We start from the raw sequence: 21006 nt of genomic DNA on the forward strand, positions 1-21006 counted from the left end.
AGTGGGCTTTCCAAAATCCACACTCGTTTGGCTGGGAGCAAGGCATCAGGGCCGTGTGTATTTCAAAGGAAACGCTGAGGAAAGCGTTTTTGTAGCAGCACCCCTGCACTTGACAGTGTGTATTAGCCTGCCTCTGTGTCTTTGCTCCGTCCCAACCCTGACTCAATATCCCTCAGCACCAATATCTGTCATCTTTGTTAGCCAAAATGTCATACAGCCCATTTGTCTCAGCGAAGAATTCTTCCTTGTCTCATCTTGATATGGTTCTCACGTGTATGGACATTTTTTGGTTTACAAACATCACCAGCCAGGGTGGGACATTAATTTGTCTGAAGTCTGAAACCTACCAGCTACTTCCATATTTCACCATATTTCATTTGGCTGGTGGTAATTTCCCACCCTGCCTCCAGCTCTGCTAAGCGGCGCAGGGCCGAGGGGTTAAAAGGCAGGAGGCACCGAAATGAGAGGGAAAGGAAAGCATCAGCTCTCGGACTGCTGTCAATTGAGCCTTGCCTCTGTAATGGTGGTGGTGGTGTGGGGAGGGGTGTGGTGGGGGGCAATGACCTGGCACAGAACCAGCCACTAATGCCCCTTAAATGTCAGAGACTGCAGAAAGCAAGGGAGACAGCAAAAACGAGAGCACATTCATATTTCAGTATGGCAGATGCTATAATGCGTTGATGTCTCACACTGAGTGCACACGAGGACACCAGGAGAGAGAAAAAGAGAAGACAGACATGAAAAACGGGAAATGAGAAAGAGAAAAAAAGGGGCTTTGCAGCAGTGATGGAAGCAGCTCCATCTGATGGTTGTCTCTATTCGACAAAGTTCAGAGTGGATCTGTCTCCCTCTCTCTCTCTCTCTCTCTCTCTCTCTCCCTCTCTCTTCTGCAGACGAAAATCTGGTGGGGTGGGGGTCGGGGGACGGGGGTTGAGTCTGGTGTTGGGGGTGGGGTTGGATTGCTGGAGAGAGTGATCTTTTTTTCCAGCGGGGTGAAAGGCGGACGGTCATGTGTGCAGAGCTCATGACAAAAGGCCCTTTTATGTGCAGCGTATGCAGATAGAGGAGGCTCCTTTGTGCACAGATGGAGATCCCATGCCTGGGTCTGCCTGCGGCGGAGAGGGAAGGGAGGGAGGAGAGGGGAGAAGAGTGTTGGTGAAGGGAAGGGAGGGGAGGGGTGTCTCTGGCACTGAGTGCCATCACTGTGTCTGGTGGGGGGGGAGGGGGCACAGAAAAGGAGAACCAAGCCGTCCTGGTCCTGCCAGGTTCATATATTAGGGAGGAGGGGCCATAAGGCTTGGTAAGAGGATACTGATAACTGGTAACCCCATGGTGTGACCACAGAGAGAGCCCCATCTACAGTCTAACGAGTGGACCAGGGTCAAATATTATTTGCAAATAATCTCCATTGTTTGCTTTTAAAAGCTTGGGAAAACATGATTTGCCACGTGTAGTGCCAGAGAGTTTAGACGAGTACAGGAAAGAATGTCAAACTTTTCTGATAACTAAGGATTACAGGGTTAGAAAAGCTTAACCTACTTTTAATGCCAACTATCACATTACTCCTAACTAGGACTGCACGATATGGTAAAAAATATATTATAAATATATAATATTGTGATTATTCTGACAGATGTTGTGATTGCGAGGTAGGCCCGGTCATCTTTGCACCACTACAGTGCTTCATTATAATGCTGTTTTGCCATACATTTGACCTTTAGCAAAAAATGCAGCTTCTGCAACCTGGATATTGCACTTGGCCATGATGGGATTTTGATAATATTTTGATCAATTGTGCACCCCTATTCCTAACAGGTTAAACAAGCAAACATAAGCGTCACTTAGCCACAGTTGTATTTGTTGAACTACTAATTGAACTGATCATGCAAATACTGTTGCTTTGACCCTTGCATTGTCTGTGTTATGCGTGTAATCTATCAATCTCTAGACAAGACTGCCAGGTAACAGCTCAGTGCCAAGTGATATGGTCGTTTCCACCAGTGGACAGATGGACAACACCTCCCAAGTTAACCCCTTCACATAAGGCTGAAGCTGCTGATACACTTGCACTGAGCTGAGAATTGTTAAAACAACATTACGCCTGTTCTTGCACTACTCTGGTCTCTGGGTACGGCAACTATGTCACTAAAATATGGTCAAATTCTTAGTGAGTTTCTGGATAGTTTCTTTTTGCTAGCTAGCGCAGTTAGTTAGCCGTGTGGCCCGGACTGAGACCTCAGAGAACGTGGGAAGTGTTTGTGTTTTTGAGGTTTTTAGGCCCGGGACAGGGGGAATGCACCAGCACTGGAGCTGGGCTCAGCAGAGGCATAGAGACCAAAAAGGACGTAGAAAGCGAGAACCAAGCGAAAGGCAAGAATAAATCTTGCACTGGCTTTCAGTCGTTGGCTTTGTGAAATAAAAGGCTGCAAGACAGACACCGAACTAGCCTTGCTGTTAGACTAGTGAGTAATATTAGCTAGCTTGTTGTGTGTTGTGTGGGTGCTGAGTTAGCAAAGTTGTTGACTCTCAAGGTTTCAAGATCATAAGTAATGTAATCAGAACAAATGCACACGTACAGCTGTTAATATTTACGACAGCTGTGTATAAGTCAATTGCAATATGAAACTGGGGGTGCTAGATCTAAAATAATACTAATAATGTTGCTTTGACATTCAAATGGAAAGGAATATGGAAAACATTGGAGTTTGGTTACTGAGATCTGTCTGGGGATGCATAAACTAACACGCCTGATAACGAATGAATTAATGTTAGCTAGCTAGTTAGCTCATTAGTTCACAATAGTAAGCTAGTAAGGGAATAAACAGTTTTTCCCCACCATAATGCAATTCAGTTGCCTTTAAATGAAACTAAGTGTGTGTTTTTTGACACTGGTGGTACAAGGTGTTCACAGTTTTAACCTACGAGGTCACTTCAAACCTACATTTGGCAGCTGGTCAATTTCGAGCCCTGACCATTATAAAAACAGATGTATCGGTCTCCGCGTATTAAGGGCCTGAAATAAGGATTTCGCCAATGTTAACTAGCTTCCAATAAGCTACCAACAATTGTAGCCTTCTAGCTAACCTAATATAACAAACCTATAAGATTTCCTTTGCCCTCTAGCCAAATAACACAAAATATTAGAATATGCTGCTCTTGTTGTCCGTTAAAGGACTGTTACAGCTAGCCTCTTTAACATTAAGGAATATTCTTTACATTGACATTTAACTAATCAAATGACTTGAGGCTTATGCCACAGAAAACTCACCACTTAGCAGTTATGCCAACGTCAGCCAATTTCACTGTTTTGTTTTGTCAGCCAAGCTGTCAAAACCATAACAATGCTGCTTTGTATAAAACCATGGACAGCCACTCCCAATGAAGAAGCTAACACAGGCGAAGTGTATCCTTACATTACCTGCCTAGTGGGAATGGTGACATGGCAGAGTAAATTATCTAAGTTATGCTTGGTGGAGAAATACAAATGTTTAGCAAACCGAAGAGACAAGATATTTTCCTCATACCAAACAGAGCTTATACACCAGTAATTATTGGCCTTAAATTCAACACGTGGTCCAAGAGGTGTCCAAATGGATTCCTGTGTTGTTCTGTTATGCTAGTTATGTAAATAACCCGTTAGCCACAACATGTTAGCCACAACAACATAACACTAAGCTAAATGTAATAAATAAATACATTTTACATTTCAATACGCATAAAAATACAGTTTTCAAATATGTTTTTTGCTTATTTATTTATTTATTTATTTTAATTATCACATTTTTGGTCCCTACATACCCCCATGGACTACTTAATAGTACTAGTAATGTATGTAGTAACACGTTCATATAGCCATACTGTGTAGTCTGACCCGTTATGTAGAGTTGAACTGAAGAATCTGAGACTGGACTTGGATGTGCACTTTATGACTCACCAACATCTTTACTCTGCTGTCTCGTTTTATCTCACTTACACACACTCTCTCTCTCTCACACACACACACACAAGCCAACCTGATGGCGAGCCCAACAAAGTAGGCTTAGGCTAATTAAAGTGATTAGGTGTTTTTGTCTGAGTACCGTCTTGGTTTCCTGGCTCTGGCCTAACCCATGCCCAGCCAGCCTGCAGTCTGCCTGCCAGGAGGCCAGGAATGAAAGGCTGGCACTTACCCTTCTCTCCTGTATCTGATCCCCTGTTGCTACCCTAGATGCCAACAAAGGTATTTCTGCCCCTAATCAACAGACAGGCAGAGTAAGGCAGTAGGGCTTAAAATCACAATAGTATTAAGCATTAAGATTATTTTTCTAATATTAAACTGGATATGTTTGAGCCAAATTAGTGCCTTAAAATGTTTATTAAACATTTTTTCCCCATTTAATCTTCATTTCATGACTTAAGTGAATTTACTAAGTGAAATCAATACATGCTCATATCTTCTCCTGGATCTATTTGATCTGGCTGTTTCTCACAGAAAGCAGATAGACAGTCCTAATATATTGCACTTTACTGAATCAAGACTGGTGACACACTTGGGAAATTTGGGAAAATAGAGTCAGAACAAAACAAAGACGAGAGCATGACGAAGATAGGGATGAAGAGGAAAACTCTCTTTGGCATGTTCGATATCCGCCTGTCTCAATTGACCTGTAAAATCTTCGAGACTGGAACAAATGCAAATAGCGCTGACTTGCTCGCACCAAAAAATCCTGAAGGCTTTTCAAATGAACTCACTCTCACAATGGTGGGGTGCCCAGAGCAGGGTGAATAGACGGTCTGAGCTCTGAATGGCACAATGTGTGTGAGCCAAACAGGGGAGCTGTGAAGTGAAGGCTCAAGACCCACCAGACCGCCTAGCACTGTTGGGCTGAACCTCGGCTGCTACAAAGCTGACCACCACCAACAGTCCTCTGCTCGGAAAATGCCTGGCTTACACTGCATCACAGGCCTGAGCTCACAAGGAAAACTTAATTAAATGGAAATTTAAATCAGAAATTACTAATATTAATAATTTTAACATTAAAAACTAATGTGGACACATCAATAAGATAGGCACATAACCCCCATAAAATTCTAATGTGTAGAAAGTGTATTTTCAAGGTTAGTGAGCTTCCTGTAAAACAGGGCAGCACTGAAAAATAGCAACTGTTCTCAGTCAATCCCTTCTGGATGAATTAAGAATAAAAAGTCGCTTTCTGACCTGAAACAACTCACTATAAAGCAGGTCCTTAAACAAAAGGTTTAGCTGCAACCTCCTTACACATGTGTCCCATGGTTACACAACAAATCTGACAGTAAATAGGTTTAATTCCTGTCAGTCATCAGCCATGCAACCTGTTGAAGTAGATATACTAAATGAAAACAGGAGATTGTAATGCTACAAACAGTCCTTTAGAAATATGGATTGATTCCTTTCTCCATTTTCTCAGTGCACATGTCACCTTTGTACCGTAAAAAGTTTTCTGTTATTGCTTTTTGAAATGTCTGAGCACCAATGTAGATAAAGTAGAAGACAAAAATGGTTAAATCACATAATCTTGAAAATAATTATAGCTTAAATAACACACTATTTATACTACAGTATATAGATACAGTGCTAGTGTTATTTAACAACTAAATTACATTACTTCAGTCATTATTCCTCTCCAAATTGAATTCTCTAAAGTCATAATTATTGCAGTAAATTCGGATTAGTATTTTTTTTATACTAACAGCTGAGAAAACAAACGTATCTAATGTAACATTCTTCCTAAGCACTTTTCTCTTTGCTTCTCTCTGCTTATTGTTAATATCAATTCAACAACATATTTACAATTTTAAAAACTCTATAATTGATGCTGAAAATTGTGGGACTCAAATAAGTCAAATAAGTCCACACATACTTTTTAAAATCCAGATCTGGCCATAACTTAACGTGGTTGATATACAGTACGTTTTAAACAGCACTTCATTGTACAGCTCCACTTCAGCGTCCATGACTGAGGAATGTTTTGGCGATATCTCTTTAAGAGAAGGCCGAGCTTACAGCTGTGAGAGCTCTCTGCTTTGCTGCTCCTCTTATTTCTACTTTCAAACTTCATTTTCAGCCCTTGCAAAGATTTTCAGAGCCGCTCTCTGGACATTGGCAGGCACTTTCCCCAGCAGCCAAACTTCCCAGCATGCCTTGTGGCGGGGCTGGCTTTGTTCACAAAGTTAACTGTGAAGTTCCTCTGCTCAACATGAGTCACAGGCTCTGTTTCACTCTTACCAGGTTTACATGAGATGCGTCGGTTAATATACTGTTAGAAGAATGACATTTTCACATGCACTGTCTCTCATTATACCAATATTTATTATTATTTCAAGAATCTCTTACAACTTTTGATGCATGACCAGTATTTGAAAGTTGGGGTTGAAAAAACGTCCAGTGGTTACAGCTGACATATAATAATGTTTTATATGAAATGTCTTCTTTCATCTCTCCAAATACTTGAATTAAACCACTGGAATTAAGGACATGTCTTCAATCACACTGCCCTCAGTCCACTTTCTATAACAGATGCATCATCAAAGCTACTTAATAACCCAAAATGGGACCTATTTTCTATGTTGCACAGCTAAATTACATTTAATCCTAACACCATGGAAACGGTTCCAACTCTTTTTCTGGATATTACATCTCTACTGGATGACATGCAAGGGACAGTACAGCCTGCCTGCAGCATCTGGTGGACACCTGTAAGACTGCAAGTCACTGGAGTGAATAAGAGAGGCCTTTGTGATTCTGCTAAGTCACCAAAAATCTGGGCCAGAGAATACTGACCCTTAGTGCTCCAGCCAGTTCCGAAGCTTTCAGAACGGCAGCCATGTAGGGTATTTAACCTCAGTGTTCGATCACTAAATCAAAAGCAGCATAAATGACGAACAGTCAGCAAATGGCAATAAAATTTCAACACCAATCTGGTCAGCCACACAAGACCAGAGGGCTGTAGTAGGAAAAGAAAATAACCTACTCAGATTAAACTCTGGGTTATCAAGGGAAGTCCGTGTATGACGGTAGAAGATGTTAGTTAGTTGAGTCGGTGTCAACTAAATCTGAGGTTGTCTGCGTTTGCATGAACAGGGGCGTGTTCAGCAGTGCAGGAAAAGTTTTTTCATAATGGCTCGTGCTCCATATTTGTTCCCAGAGGAATGTACAATGATAATATCAGGATATAAGGAGTTTAAAGAAAAGTTAACTGGGACTAATCTCACTGCAGTGCGGGCCAACAAAGGCAGGGAGGCTTGTTGGCAGCACATTGTCAGAGTAAATTCACAAGTAACATTACAGTGTTCATGTCGTAGGTTCTCTATTTCTCTCTTACAGACTTTGTGGTATGATTCAATGCGGTTGTGGGAATTTTCCATGATTTAAGAGGTAAATTGAAGGAATAAATATCTCAGAAATTGACCCGTTAATTTATTAACACGGATTAAAGCAAGAAAGTGAGTTATCCGGGGAAAAATTTACAATATATTGAATGAAGTAAATTAATTTAAAACTGCTCTATGCCTGAAATCAGTCATGGTGCCTGAGAACTTGAAGCCCTGAATTAAAATCTACTCCCTAAAGCACAGAGGCTGAAGGGCCACCTGTGTGAATGTAATTCTGCTGTTAGAATAAGTGTACAGTCAGTCACACCAATTCACTGGATTGGATTCCTCTGGAAATAAAGTGTTCTGTATATAGGCCAAGTCTATGTATATTAAAGTATTTCTATATTGTGAATTACCTGCGACTGCATAAAAAGCCTCTTTGATCATTATAACAATTGAATGGGAACATAACAGATGCCTTCTGGCCCTAGAAGCTGGCAGAGATAGTGAATTCCCTCAGATGAGAACTGATATCTTTTAGAGAGAACATCAGGGCAAATGGGGATTTTGACAGTCTCTTAACACCCTCGCCCTCCGCCCTCCACCCTCCACAAGATTGTGTACAGAGGAGAGGTGGTTTATAAGGTAACATTGAGTTAACCATGAAGATAACCAGCTTGGAGCAGTTTAGACAAGGATCGTAAATTGCCATGAAAACATACCTTGGGTAAAACCTATCCACCTTTAGCGGCATGAGTTAGCCTGGAGGTTACACCTGATGTCACAGAGTTACTCCCTAAGTTATCTGGATAGATAGGCTTTGTAGTACAGCCCTCAGGTTCTTGGGGTGGGCAGCAAATCAAGTCCTGCCATGTTTAGTTGTTTGACAGAGCAAAAACAAGTCACAACTACTTGTGCACTTTTTAATCTCACTTTTATCTCTGGAGTATAAAGAGAAAGGGATTCAGAACTGCTTCAGGTCTTAAAAACCTTTTTAACTTGAGATAATAGATGGTGTCTTTTTGGCTTTCACTACATTATACTGTAATGTTTTATCATAAAACAAACAGTTCTCTGACACAGAGATTTCGAATACTGTTTTGCATGGTTGTTATATTTCACAGATTGTCAGGTTATTGTGTTCATATAAAGTACTCACAGTGTTTCAGGGCCTTTTTTCTTTTGATTCATTGATCTGTTGGGTAAAGAAAAAACAAAAACAAAAACAAAAACAAAAACAAAAAAACATTGTCAGTGTGTGGGGGAAAAAATGAAATTGTGTCTGGTGGCAAAATCTTTAGCTCTCAAAGACAAAGAAAATTGGATCAACGTGTTTTAGAACACTTTCAGACCTGTATCCAGTGTGCGCTGTTAGCGCTTTCATTTATGAGAGCTAATCACTACAAGTGAACCAGATCACAAAGGGACAGTCACTGACACCAGAGCAATTACGTTGTACAGGTCTAATCCCTTACACAGCACTTAGGGCAGTTTTAAAGGCCACCAGGGCACAGTGTGGAGCTCCCTTAACTGTTAGGGTGCAGTTTGGTCCATTTTACAGCCACTGGGGCACAGGCCCGATTGTTAAGACAAGGGAAAGTAATCCCTAGAGTCAGGCCACTAAACCTGCTCTGTCCCTGTAACCATGGCAGCAGACAGGTAGTGTCTGGGTCACAGGGCAAACATGGCCAGGCTTCAGCATTGGCCGTCGGTTAATAAAAAACGAGCGTGGTGTGAATGCACACGCATACAGGCAAACAGAAATTCAAACGTGAACGTACGTGTACCCACATAAACATATGCACTCTTACAGAAACTCACACATGCAGGTTCAGGTGAAAGCTACCAGCTGACCTGAGAACTGATACGACCACAGAGCCGTACTGGATTTCAGGTAATCAACAGTGGCAGTGGATATTCAAGATGGCTAAAACACCCAATGAGTCACAGGGACCGTGAATGGTAAAAAGGGCCAAAAAATTATTCCTAGTTTTTGAAATAGTAAAACATTTGTAAAGTAATTCATTACTTTACATTTAGTCTCGGACACAAAAATGAATCATCCTTATATTCACTCACCAGAAGGGACGATGGATAGAGCAGGTAGGGAGGGAACGTATTAACCTATAACAGAAGCTGATTTTTCTTTCACAGGATGGTCTTTGCCACCAGAGCACTCTCTCTGCCTCTGAGAATTTTCTTTTATAAATATTATGGTCTCATTACATTACTCCATTATTGCATTATATTACATGTACAGTCTAGGCACTCCTTAAATACATATTTTAAAAAATAGAAACATTTCGAGGAACACATGCTGCTATCCCAGGCCCCAAAACACTGTCATCTGAAATAAAGGCAATAAATAATGATGCGCTGGGTACGAGAAGAATCATCCAGTTGGTCTGTCTTGCCCTTTTGAAAGAAACACATGATCTCCCCTGGCCTTTTCTCCATTTACCAGCTCTCCCTCTCTTTTTTCAGTTGCTATGAGACACTCCAGCTGAAGCCAAGGCTTCCACAATTCATTACTGGAGGAACAAAAGCCAAAGCACTGGACAAAGCAGGGCAGACCAACTCAAACCAGCTCCCACTTAACACACACATCACACCTCTGAGTGCTCTGCTGACATACAAATGGCCAATTCAAGACCTCTTCTTTTTCCTTTTTCTTTTTTTTTTTTTACAATGCCCGTGGGATAGATGAAGGAAGCGCTCAAGATACACAGTAAGAAGTCAACAGGTTGAAGTTTTGCCATATTTAGAGATCTGTTACCTAATGGTTCCTATATTCTTCATAGGACATGATTCTAGTCAGCATCAAAAACATTTGGAAGGATTTCAGGCATTAAACTATTTCTAAACAATAGAAAAAACTATGTTTAATGTGTCTTTCATGGTGCAACACACACCTTTTTTATGGATTTTGTGCCTAAGATTGAATAGGCTACAATGCACCATCAGTGTAACATCACCTGTCTCTGCCTTTCCACCAGCTCTGCCTCGCCAAATCATGAGACATCTCTTTCTCTCCAACCAATCAGATCTCAATCTGTGGCTGTTCTCATGCAAAGAAAGAGAGGGGAAGGCCAATAAGAAATGGCCCTCCTCCTTCCCCTCATATCCTACACACACGACAATCACCGTCTGAGAAATGCCAACGGACGGGCAATCAGTCATTGTAATTAGGCTGGCTGCCATTCCCGAGCCTTCATAATTCAGGCTGGAGCTGCAGGACATAGGTAGTGAGAGCCCAGCTGCCTGCTGCCACAGCCCACCCCTGGCTCACCCAAACCTCAACACAGGCCACTCCCTCTCCACTCCCTCTGATGGGGGGACCAGCTGAATTATAGGGGGAGGGGGGGGCAGGCTGACTGCAAAATTAAAAACTCCCCCCATCTCCCTCCCTTCCTCCTTGTCTACATCCCAAAACCGCTCCCACTCACACTTTCTTTTCACTGCACTGCAGAGTTTTGTTCTCCAAACTGCATGAGTGCGAAAGCAGATACATTGCACAGAGAAAATGGCTTTTAAAAAGAGGAAGGGTTTTAATCTAAACATATAAAATGCCTCTATAAAAAGTGGGCTTGTGTACTTTTCCCTGTTCATTTTTATTTTAAGGTGTAAAGCCTACAGATGGGTATTGTCCACACTGTTTTTAGGTGTAGGGAACACTGGATTTACAGTACAGACATGGCGTGCTCTTTTCTATTTGGAATTCACAGCTAAACAGGAAGCTATGTATGGCAGTATTCTGCAGCGATTTATTTTATTTGCTTAAAGGCCGTGGTTGACTCAGTAACTGGCTTTGCTTCTTGTATAGGACCTGAAGTTTTCTTGGCAGTGAAATGAAGAACTGCAAGTTCAGCCAAAATAGACAATAAAGCAGAATGGAGAAACATGCCAAATTGCTGGGGCAATTCAGTCCAGAGGCTCATTTTTCCAAAATGATTCACACTGGAAAGAAAAGCATTTCCCTGTCCTTAGATGAACTTAGTGTGCTCTCTGTCGGCTTTAACAAGGAAGCTGGGGAGGGAGGGAAGACGTGTGCACACTCAATCACACACAAAGACGTGCGTGTGCACACACACATACACATGACCACACAGCCATCACTGCAGATTCTTTGCTCACTGTGGAATTAGGTCATGCACATGAAAGCCCCAAACACAGACACACATATAAACACGAACTACTTTAAAAAGACATTTTCAAAGTCACCGGGGAAAACCACATGCATGATCTTTGCAAGAAAAACCCCAAATAAGAACAGCCAAGCTGGGTTAGTGCCATTTTACATGTACTGTGTTGTACACTAACAGCTTGTACTATAACTATGAGACAAACGCTTTTTTTTTGCATGTACTCAGTTTTCAGTGCAGCAGCAGCACAGTTGAGGAATGAGGGAGGACTAAAGGCAAGTTTTGCATCAGTCAGCAGTGTCCTGAGGCTGGTTTATTGGCTTGTCTGGCTCAGCTGTCTGACAGTGTTCACCTGTTCCTGCCTCCCCACTGTAGGATGACAGTCAACAGTCGGCTGCAGCACAGCAGGGAGCTCAAAACTTATTTGACACTATTTATCCATCACACACAAAGACTGCCTTTAAAAAACAAATGCGAAAAAAAATAATACGCTAAAACGAATACCTAAAGCAGTAGCTTTTTATCAATAAAAGTCACAAAATAATAAAATCCTTTCACAACCAAAAATATAACGAGGCTTAAAAAATGCAGCCTGCTTCTGTATGTCAGCATAACATGATATCTAAAGCTTGTGATGGAGGAGTACTGGTCAATTTCTAAATATCCACTCATTAAGTCCCACAATAAAATTAGATCTTGCAAGCAAACATTAAGCATTAGGTTACATAGAAAAGATAAAAGCCTTCGGTAAGGTTTTGCCGGGAGCTTTTATGCACTCATAACTATGCTGCTACCAATGACAGTAAACATTTGTGCAGCTGTTTTGTAGTGTCTTAGTGATATGCAACATATATTAGATCAAAAGAAGAAGAGAAGAAGAGATTAAAGACTAAAAAAATGCATTAACCCCAATCTATTGTGTGGAAGTTATCACATTGTTAAGTTTCTTTTACTGCCAGACTAAATCTAAATGTGTTGAGGCCTTGCTTACTCATCAGATTATGTTCAAAAAATCTTTAATAGCTGCTGTAATATAAATAATCATCCACCCAGTGCTCAGTGAGCTTCAGACAGCTATTTAACTGATGAGCTCTACAAGCAGAAAAACAGCAACATTAAGAGGCACACACACACATCTGGACAGGATGCATGAATGCGTCTGGACGATGGTAGTGAGGTTGGAAGGGAGAATACGCAGGCTGTGGGATGTTATATAATCACTAATCTTGTTGCAGAAAACAGAATACATGCAAATACATAACGAGACGGACAGCAATATGTCAGATACAAGGGTCAAATGACTACTTTGGTAATGGTAATAGGAACAGTGAGCATTGTGATGGCAGTGGCTGCCAAATTTGTCACCGAGGACTTATATATGAGTGTATGGCACAAAGCAGGAGTTTATTTCAACTTCTTAAAAGTTTAAATATTATTATTTTGACTTATTATTTATTCATCCACTGTACATCATATTTGTGAATAACATTTGTTTTTGTGAGTAGAATAAAGGGAACTACAACTTAATGAATAAATGACTTAATGCTGTTCCATACGTTGCTATTCTACAACAATAAATAAAGAATTTACAGTTATATTTCCTCTTTAGGAACGGCAAGTGAGACTGAAGCTGAACTGCAGAGTTGCTGAAGAGTCTCTGAGTAAGACACTCAATCTGTGACATCTGACCACTGCAGAGGTTGGAGGTGGTGTCCCTTACGAGGAACAACAAGAACTTCAATAATTTTTATCAGTTTGAATGTGCAGTTTTAAGGGTTTCAGAGTCTGAGTTTGTTTTTTGTGAGAAAATAAGTCTCTGACCAAAAATCCCTATCTCATCCTCCATGTTCAAAATATCTGATATGAAAGATGTTTTCATAATGAAATGAGAAATCTCAGTTCTTTTCTGAATTCCACAGACAGCATGAAAGCCGTGCAGTCTGCAGGCGACAACAACAGGTCTTTACAGTAGGTGAAGTTCAGTGCTAGTGGATCGCAGGATTTTTTTGTATTTATTTTTTTTGCCTCATACAGAACAGCCCTAGAAACATAAAATTCATTAGATGCACTTTTATTTTAGTTTTTTTTACTCAGGGCTCCTTGTAAATAAACATACTGTTCTTCAAATGTTACCGATCCACACTAGATATTGCATCATGTGGTACTAAACACACATTAAAGTCACTTTAATATGTACTGACTTTTGACAATTATTGCTCTTATGTTTTATGTTTTCAATAATTTCTTATTGGGTGCTCTTCCTCTCTCTCTGACCTAATAGTGTAATTTAAATTCAGCAAATTATATCTTTGTATATTTCTCTGGAGTCTTTGGGCCAGACCTTTCAGAGGGAGCTGAAGCTGCACCTCTGACTTGTGTCTTTATGCTGCATGAACAGTCTTCAGAATTACTGAGCTAAAACAACGAACCAACAATTCTCAGTTTCCTTAACACTGCAGCATCTCTCATATTAGTATGTTCCAGTATCACTACAAAACCGAAGAGTTTAAACAGAAACCTAAGTACTGTTGTGCTGCATGAATTTCCTTCCTCTGTGCTTTAGTTTTGCATTCACCGGCTGCATAAATTACACTGAACCTTAACACTGTTCAGTGAGTTACACCAAAAGCTTTATGCCTATTTTTTTTTTAAACTTTCCATGACAGTGAACCTGAAACCACATGACACCTACCAACAAGGGGCACTGTGTACAAACAGGAAATAAACTTACAAGACCAGAACCACATCAGAATTCAACTTTACACCAAAGCACCAGTGCAACATCTAGTTTAAAGTGTTAGAATAAAATTAAAATCCCACATAATAGAGAAATGAAAGAAAGTATGTTAATCTAAACTCTTTTCAGTGCTACCCAGAGGGCTTTTATTGGAAAGTGACTCTGGCACCAGAGAAAAACGTAAAGACAAAGTCAATGTCAAGCACAAAGGACACACTACAAGCTTTCCCACAGATTACTCCTATTTGCAAAAACGCGAAATTATTTACGTCTACATTTATTTATTTTTGTTTGTTTTTTTACATTTTCGAAAATAAGTCACAACATGTCGTAGGACAAAGAAAAGTTGCAATGGACTCACCATAATAACGCACCATGTGCTTGTTGCTTGTCAGCTTCAAGTCTCCTCCTAGTGCGTCCACCGTGCAATAGGCTCACGAACCGAGCGAAAAAGAAGCGGCATTTTAAGGTTATTCTCACCAGCTGCTACTGCTGCGTGTTGTTATGGGTGCTTTTGAAATTGTCAGAAAGAGTGCGGCTGAAGAACTGTGGGTGTCACCTCCATTTAATTGAAATAGCCTAGAAAGTGATCCTCGGCCGAGTTATAATCTACGGGGTGGTCTGACGACTGTCGTGAGGACGGGATTATGCACATCCCAGCGAAAGCTTTTCATCTCTTTCATCCGCTGCGCAGGGCAGGCTGTCCCCAATATCTCCGCACTACTGCATGGCGAATGTGACACTCCGCTGTGCGTTAAGGCAGGACTGCAAGCCAATAGGGGCTTTTGAGTGGTAACTTCTGTGGGGAAACAAAGCATTTATTTGTCCTCGTTTCGTGTTTGATAATTGTGTCTGTGCACGATCAGGCTCAGGATCAGGTCTGATGTGCATGTGGCTGCAGTGGCTTTAATGCTGGGGAACAAAAACTTGCAGAGTTTGAGGTTCTGGAGTCGTGATGCCCACACAGTGTGAGTCATATGATTTGGTCTACATCCTGGCTGCAGGACGTATGAAAGTTAATATTTGATGCTAGATGATTGATCAATACCACACATCTGCCCTAGAGAAGAAGTTAGGAACTGATCTACAGAGTGTCAATCTGTAAATTGTCATTATTATACTTAATCAGCATGACATACTCTAAAGGTGGAGTATATCTTAATATATTTTTTTATTTGATACAAGATTAGACTGCATTGGTTTACATATCAGGAATTACAAAGTCATAAAATTAAAGTTGTGAAATGAACATTTTTGGTACCCCTCCTCATAAACAAATGCACATGTGATAAAGGCTTACTGTTGTTACAACAAATTCTCAAACAGATGTGCATAGCTCTGTGATCAGTGCAAAATTCTGCCTTTGGCAATGCAGTGTAGACTGACAAATGGAAGAGTAATTACTGTGAACTGCAATTTTAAACTTCATCATTATACTTTCTACTGTATTTCAGTAGTTGTATGCCTGATTCGGAGTGCACTGAGAACACTTTAACGTTTCTTTGATAAACCATATGTCAGAAACACTGGAACATCTGAGCAAAGGTTTTGTGTATGTTTGTTTTGATTGAGTTGTGTCCCAAGTGTTTCTTAAAGGATTTTTGGAATTAACACAGCAGTCAAGCTCCAAGCATCCTCTGTGCAGTGTGCACTTAAAAAGTCAAGCTACTCGCTCTGCAACCTTTCAGACAGACTGAGTGGCCTTAGGGATGTTTTAATGGTGACTTGAGCTATCACTCAGAATACCTCTCACTATATCTTAAGTTGCACCTGTTGCATGAACTGGTCTAAAATACCAGACTTGACAGACACTAAACACAGGCTGCTCTGACTTTTCATCCTGAGCACACAAACAACTTTTACCCAGCAACATGTTTGTGCTCTAAATCCAGGCCACTTAGGCCTCTTGATAGCCTCTATTAATATGAACGCCACCTCTCACATTAACGTGACTCATGTTTCTGTGAGGCCTCACTGAAATTTATGATCATTTTGAGCCCAGTGCACCGCAGTGGCACAAGCAATGCAACCCTGTTGACCCCATACTGCATGGAGACAAGGGTAATGAGATTAGCTGTGCATGAGTGTGACCGTCGTTAGTGACGTGTCCTCTCCAGATTGTGTGTGCAAAGCTTTCAGGCTCTGTAGTTCAAGTGACAAAATCACAGCAGTTAGGAGAGCGAGGATTACTGGACGGGGTGATTGGGTTCACAGAGCAGCGAGTTCAGGGCAAGGGTTAGGCCTCACAAGCTTGTGCCAAAGGAAATGACATAAAACGTCAGGGACTGTTCCCAGAAAGAATTTCCCTCCCCCTTAATGATATCAAGTAAATCCTATTTTAATGCATGGGACAGATAGGTCAGCCTCCTTTGCTATATCTACACATTTTAATGAATGTTTCTTAACGGACCATATCAAGCACCAATTAAATTGTTTAAATTTTTTTGAATATCTTTCTGCTTCTGTTAGGATTTCCTGCATTTTCTGGAATACCAGATGAAGGATGTGAACCTGTTTTGTGCCAGCTTGTTATGAGCAGTAGGGTTAGGGTCTACCACTTACTCAAAATGCAGCATGTCTTTTGAGTTGCGATTCTATTGGATTAAAACTTTGCCTCTTATACTGTACTTGTACTCTGATTGATTTGGAAGTGTATGCTAATGGTTTTAATGGATGTATAATACTGTATGAGTAACATAAGATTGCAGGTTAAGAAAGAAGTTATTATTCTTTAATTTAGCAAAAACTATTGTTGAGTGTTGTTTCCAAAGTTTAAAAAGTCTGGTGTCAAACTTAATAGTCATGAGTCAAAATGATCAGTTGATTAATTGATTAGTCGATCAAGTAATGAAGTAGCTAAAGTCATTTTTTACTCAACTTCTTCAGTTGTTTTCTGCTTTCCCCTTAACTTATTGGTGTGTAAACTGAATATATTTGGGTTTTATACTGTTGGTCAAACAAAACAAGTGATTCTGAAGGTATCACATTATTGCAAAACATACATTTACATTTTTTAGATATAAAAAAAAATAGATATAGAATATAGATGAATAAATGATTAATTGAGAAATGAATCTGCAAATTAATCTTAACTTGTGGTCCTAGTTGTGAAGCTGAAAATGATATGTGATGTGTCACATCAGACAGTTATTGTTTGGACAGACCATCTGTGGTTTGAATGTCAGCATAAAGCAAAAGAACGATTGTGAATAAGACTGCAAGTCTTTTTTGTCTTTGCGTTGATATAATTGCTATGCAGCACTTTCTAGGATTGACATGAATGTGTGTTTTGAATGCCAAATTACCTTAAAAAGAGCTATTTTAACAGCATCACATATTTAAAGATAGTGATCTCTTAAAACAATCTAAAGCTTGATCTTGTGAGACCTGTAAATCGGTCTTTAGAGCAGTTGTTGGCTAGAGCACACACACGGACCACTGACACTGGCTGCACACGGGAAGCACCACAAGGTTTTACCCTAAACACCCACCCGTCCTGCTGGTCCAGACACAGACGAAAGGACAAAGACAACTATAATTCTGCTTGTCAAATGAAATCACTTTTGTTGACTTGATGTTAAACTGTTCAGGAGCTGCTTCTGCTCAGTCACAATGCTTTGAATTAAATGTTAACCACTGGATCATCAGTGTTGTGTACGTCAGGCAGAACGTTAACACTGCATCATAGGGCATTTCCCGAGGGAGTGTACAGAGAAGAAAGGCCACAATTTACGACACTGAAAGCATGAGATGGTTTTGTGTTTGCACAAGATAGACCTGATGCCCGTGTTCTGATCTATTTGAGTGCTCAAAGAATGCACACTTTTTTTTGTTATGTCATGTCCTCATTTTCAGCACAAATACCCTAGCAAAAAGGGCTACATTGCTACAAACAGCTGATTTGCAAGTTTTGACACAGTTTTTTTTTTTTTTTTTGCTCCAGTTGCCATGATAAATATGATTTACGTCATTGTACTGATTTATAAAATATTAAGTATTGTATGGAAGATTTGTTTTTCTCCCCCCACTGCAGCAGCACGCAAGTTAACGGACTACATTTTGATTTTTGATTCAAAGTCACTCCAACCATTGTGCGACGGACCCTGAATGCACACATCCTTACCCCGTTCCATACTTTGCTTCAGACAATGAATCTCTTATGCTGGTTGATCAAGAGTCCAGACACAACATGCTTGAAAATGCAAAACCACTTGATATTTAGATTATGGATTACGAGTTACTCGTCTCATTGCTTCTCCTAGAATTCAATAGAGCTTACTATCATTCATAAGCATGTGAATTCCTGCTTTGGAGTAAAGCGTTGAGGTCGCCTGTGACTGCTGAGATGTTTTGCTTGAATTCTCATTGACTTCAGACTGTCTGGGGGCCTCCTTGCACACTAAGCCATGCTTATTTGTAAACAGAGTGCTTTGCTGAAGTTCTCCACGCTCACCCTCCAGCCTCTGAATAAGGCCACTTTGCACAAAGAGAGCATTCTCACTGATGTTTGGACCCTATTTCTGCTTTCTATAGAGTATATTTGTAGTAGAGGCCTCCATTTGCTCTGGATTGAGAAAATGGGACTTTTTTTTGCATAAAGCGTGCATTAATCAGTAAATTGAGCTTCAAGCGCTGTGAATGAGTGACTTAAAGGTAATGGTTGATCTCAGTAGAAAATGCTGCATGAAATCAAAACCAAACCAAAAGTGGCACCTGACATCAAACTCTTGGCTGTTGCTAACTTTCTCACATTCTCCCTTGTGCTGGTCTGTTAACCTTGAGAGCTACCTCTTCAGGAAAACATGTTCATTAAATTCCCAGCAGGAGTCCCTACGTGGGCTTCACCCTGTCATTGACAGATGCATGAATGACTCAATATGCGTCTGGATTTGTAACCTGCAAGGGCTTAAGAAAAAGCCTGGGAGACAATGGCAACTGGGGCATAGCTGCAGAGCCTTCAGTCTAAACAAAATCTCATTGTTCCTGTTTTCCACAGTTAGGGGGTTAGGCATATCCCCGCCCCCACCCCCCACCCCCATAAGACTCCCAGAACCTCAGTCCGCTGTCCCACCCCAGTCTCTGTATTTCACAAGCTCAGAGTGCTGTTAGTGGGGCCAGTAATTAAACAGGGCTGCCTCTCAGTTTCTGCACCTCCATGGGGGGAGTCCCTCCATGAAATGCACTCCTCATTCTGAGTCCAGACGGCAGCTGATGAGGGATTATCTGCTGGCAGAGGCATGGCATACTCCCCACCATAATCTTCAATTAGTTCAGTTCACGGTGATGTGTTGGGTGGACCTGCCACTACCTTTCCCACGGCTTCTTCATAATCACCACACCAATGTATTGACGAATGTGCTATATCACTTTGGTTATCCTTGAGTATCAGCTGGTAGGAGAAATTAGCTTGAAACGCCATCATTTTATCTTGGCAACAATACAGTTAATAAGAATTAGAACTTGTGGTATTTTTGTTGTTAGAAATAAGATTTGTTACACAAGATAATACAAATTATTCTTCTATTCAACTTCTTTTTTGTAGTATTGGTTCTTTTGATACACTAGTACTTATATTCATAAAATCACATTAAAACACATTACAAATATGAAAGTTTGTTTTATCCTGTCTGTGTCCTATTGGGCATGTTGTTGCACACATGACCTGCGCTCCATCATTTCACTCCAAAATATGTTTGATAAACATTCTGTTACTATTTACTCATGAGGCTGGTCGGGATTAAGTTCAAGTTCATTTACTCATGTTGCCATGTATCACAAGCAAATTAAAATCTTGTGAGCTGTATCCTAATATGACTGCAAAGACAAAAAAAACAAAAATGAACAAAACAACGAAACAAAAAAACAGGATAAACTAGATATATCTAATCAAGACAGAAATAGCACATGGAAAAGACATAACCAGCCTACCAATCTCAGTTAATGGCTCAAGTTACTTTGCGGGAGCTACCTTAGACTCTCTGAGGTAAAGCCTTATAACAGGCATGCTTTACAGTAATCAGCACTCTGTTCCATTTCAGAAGGTGTGTCTCCAATTACAAAAAAGGAAACCTGTTAATTACTTTGACTGAAAGATGTTTCCAAAAGCTCAGGTTGGAGGTTTAAAACACTTCAGCAACTTGATGAAATACAATACTAATGCACATACACGGTGTGCTGCAGCCTTTAAATACTCTTTGGATACACTATATTTTAAAAGAATACTAAGATCACATATAATACACCCTTTTCAGGCAAAATCTGAATTATGTGTGATGCAAATATCAAATTATAGTGCTATGATATTTGCTTATCGTAATAATGCAAGTACTCTGCAATACCGAGAACCCCAAAAACATTTTCCATTTTAATAATTTATCTTTCATCAGGCATCTCAAGTTCTGGGGGCTTGCATCTGAGTCTGTATTAAACAGCAGTGTTTGGAGAGGAACTCAATATTTTGTTGAACTAGTTCTCACTGCTTGGAGTTACATTGGAAATTATTGGCTTTGGTACTGTATGTCACTCATAACGGTCTAATGCCAGGAGACTGTTAAACTGTGAGGAAATATAGGGTCTTTGATAGGGATCTATAACGCCGTCATGTCGGTGTGAAGGTTATATGACAGCCTAGTGACAGCCAGATAGGTCTAACAAGGAGAGTGGGAAATTAACTCCTTAGCCACTTTTCCCACTCTTGTTTATCCCGCTATGTTTTTTTTTTTTTTTACAAAACAGTTCTTCCATGCTACAGTAGTATGTGTGTCAGAGGTTTTATGGGGGGAATCAATGAGTTGA

At 40.4% G+C, this 21006-nt stretch overlaps 2 long non-coding RNA genes across 4 annotated transcripts in view; one reads left to right on the forward strand and one right to left on the reverse strand.

The window, feature by feature from the left end:
* The window catches only part of LOC127353216 (uncharacterized), a 42953-nt gene extending 27889 nt beyond the window's left edge, over positions 1-15064 (reverse strand). Inside the window, exons 1-2 of one of the 3 annotated variants that reach the window (XR_007881252.1) lie at positions 14573-15064; positions 8492-8527 (exon numbers count right to left, since the gene is read on the reverse strand). This is a non-coding gene — a long non-coding RNA (uncharacterized LOC127353216). The remainder of the gene's footprint in view (positions 1-8491; positions 8528-14572) is intronic. The other 2 variants (XR_007881250.1, XR_007881253.1) reach the window with 2 other exon arrangements.
* On the forward strand, positions 8466-13670 carry LOC127353218 (uncharacterized). The gene is made up of 2 exons (XR_007881255.1): positions 8466-10060; positions 13084-13670. It is a non-coding gene; the product is annotated as an uncharacterized LOC127353218 (long non-coding RNA).
* Positions 15065-21006: the final 5942 nt, after the last annotated feature.

Source organism: Dicentrarchus labrax, unplaced genomic scaffold (genome assembly GCF_905237075.1).
Source record: "Dicentrarchus labrax unplaced genomic scaffold, dlabrax2021, whole genome shotgun sequence".
Taxonomy (NCBI): domain Eukaryota; kingdom Metazoa; phylum Chordata; class Actinopteri; family Moronidae; genus Dicentrarchus; species Dicentrarchus labrax.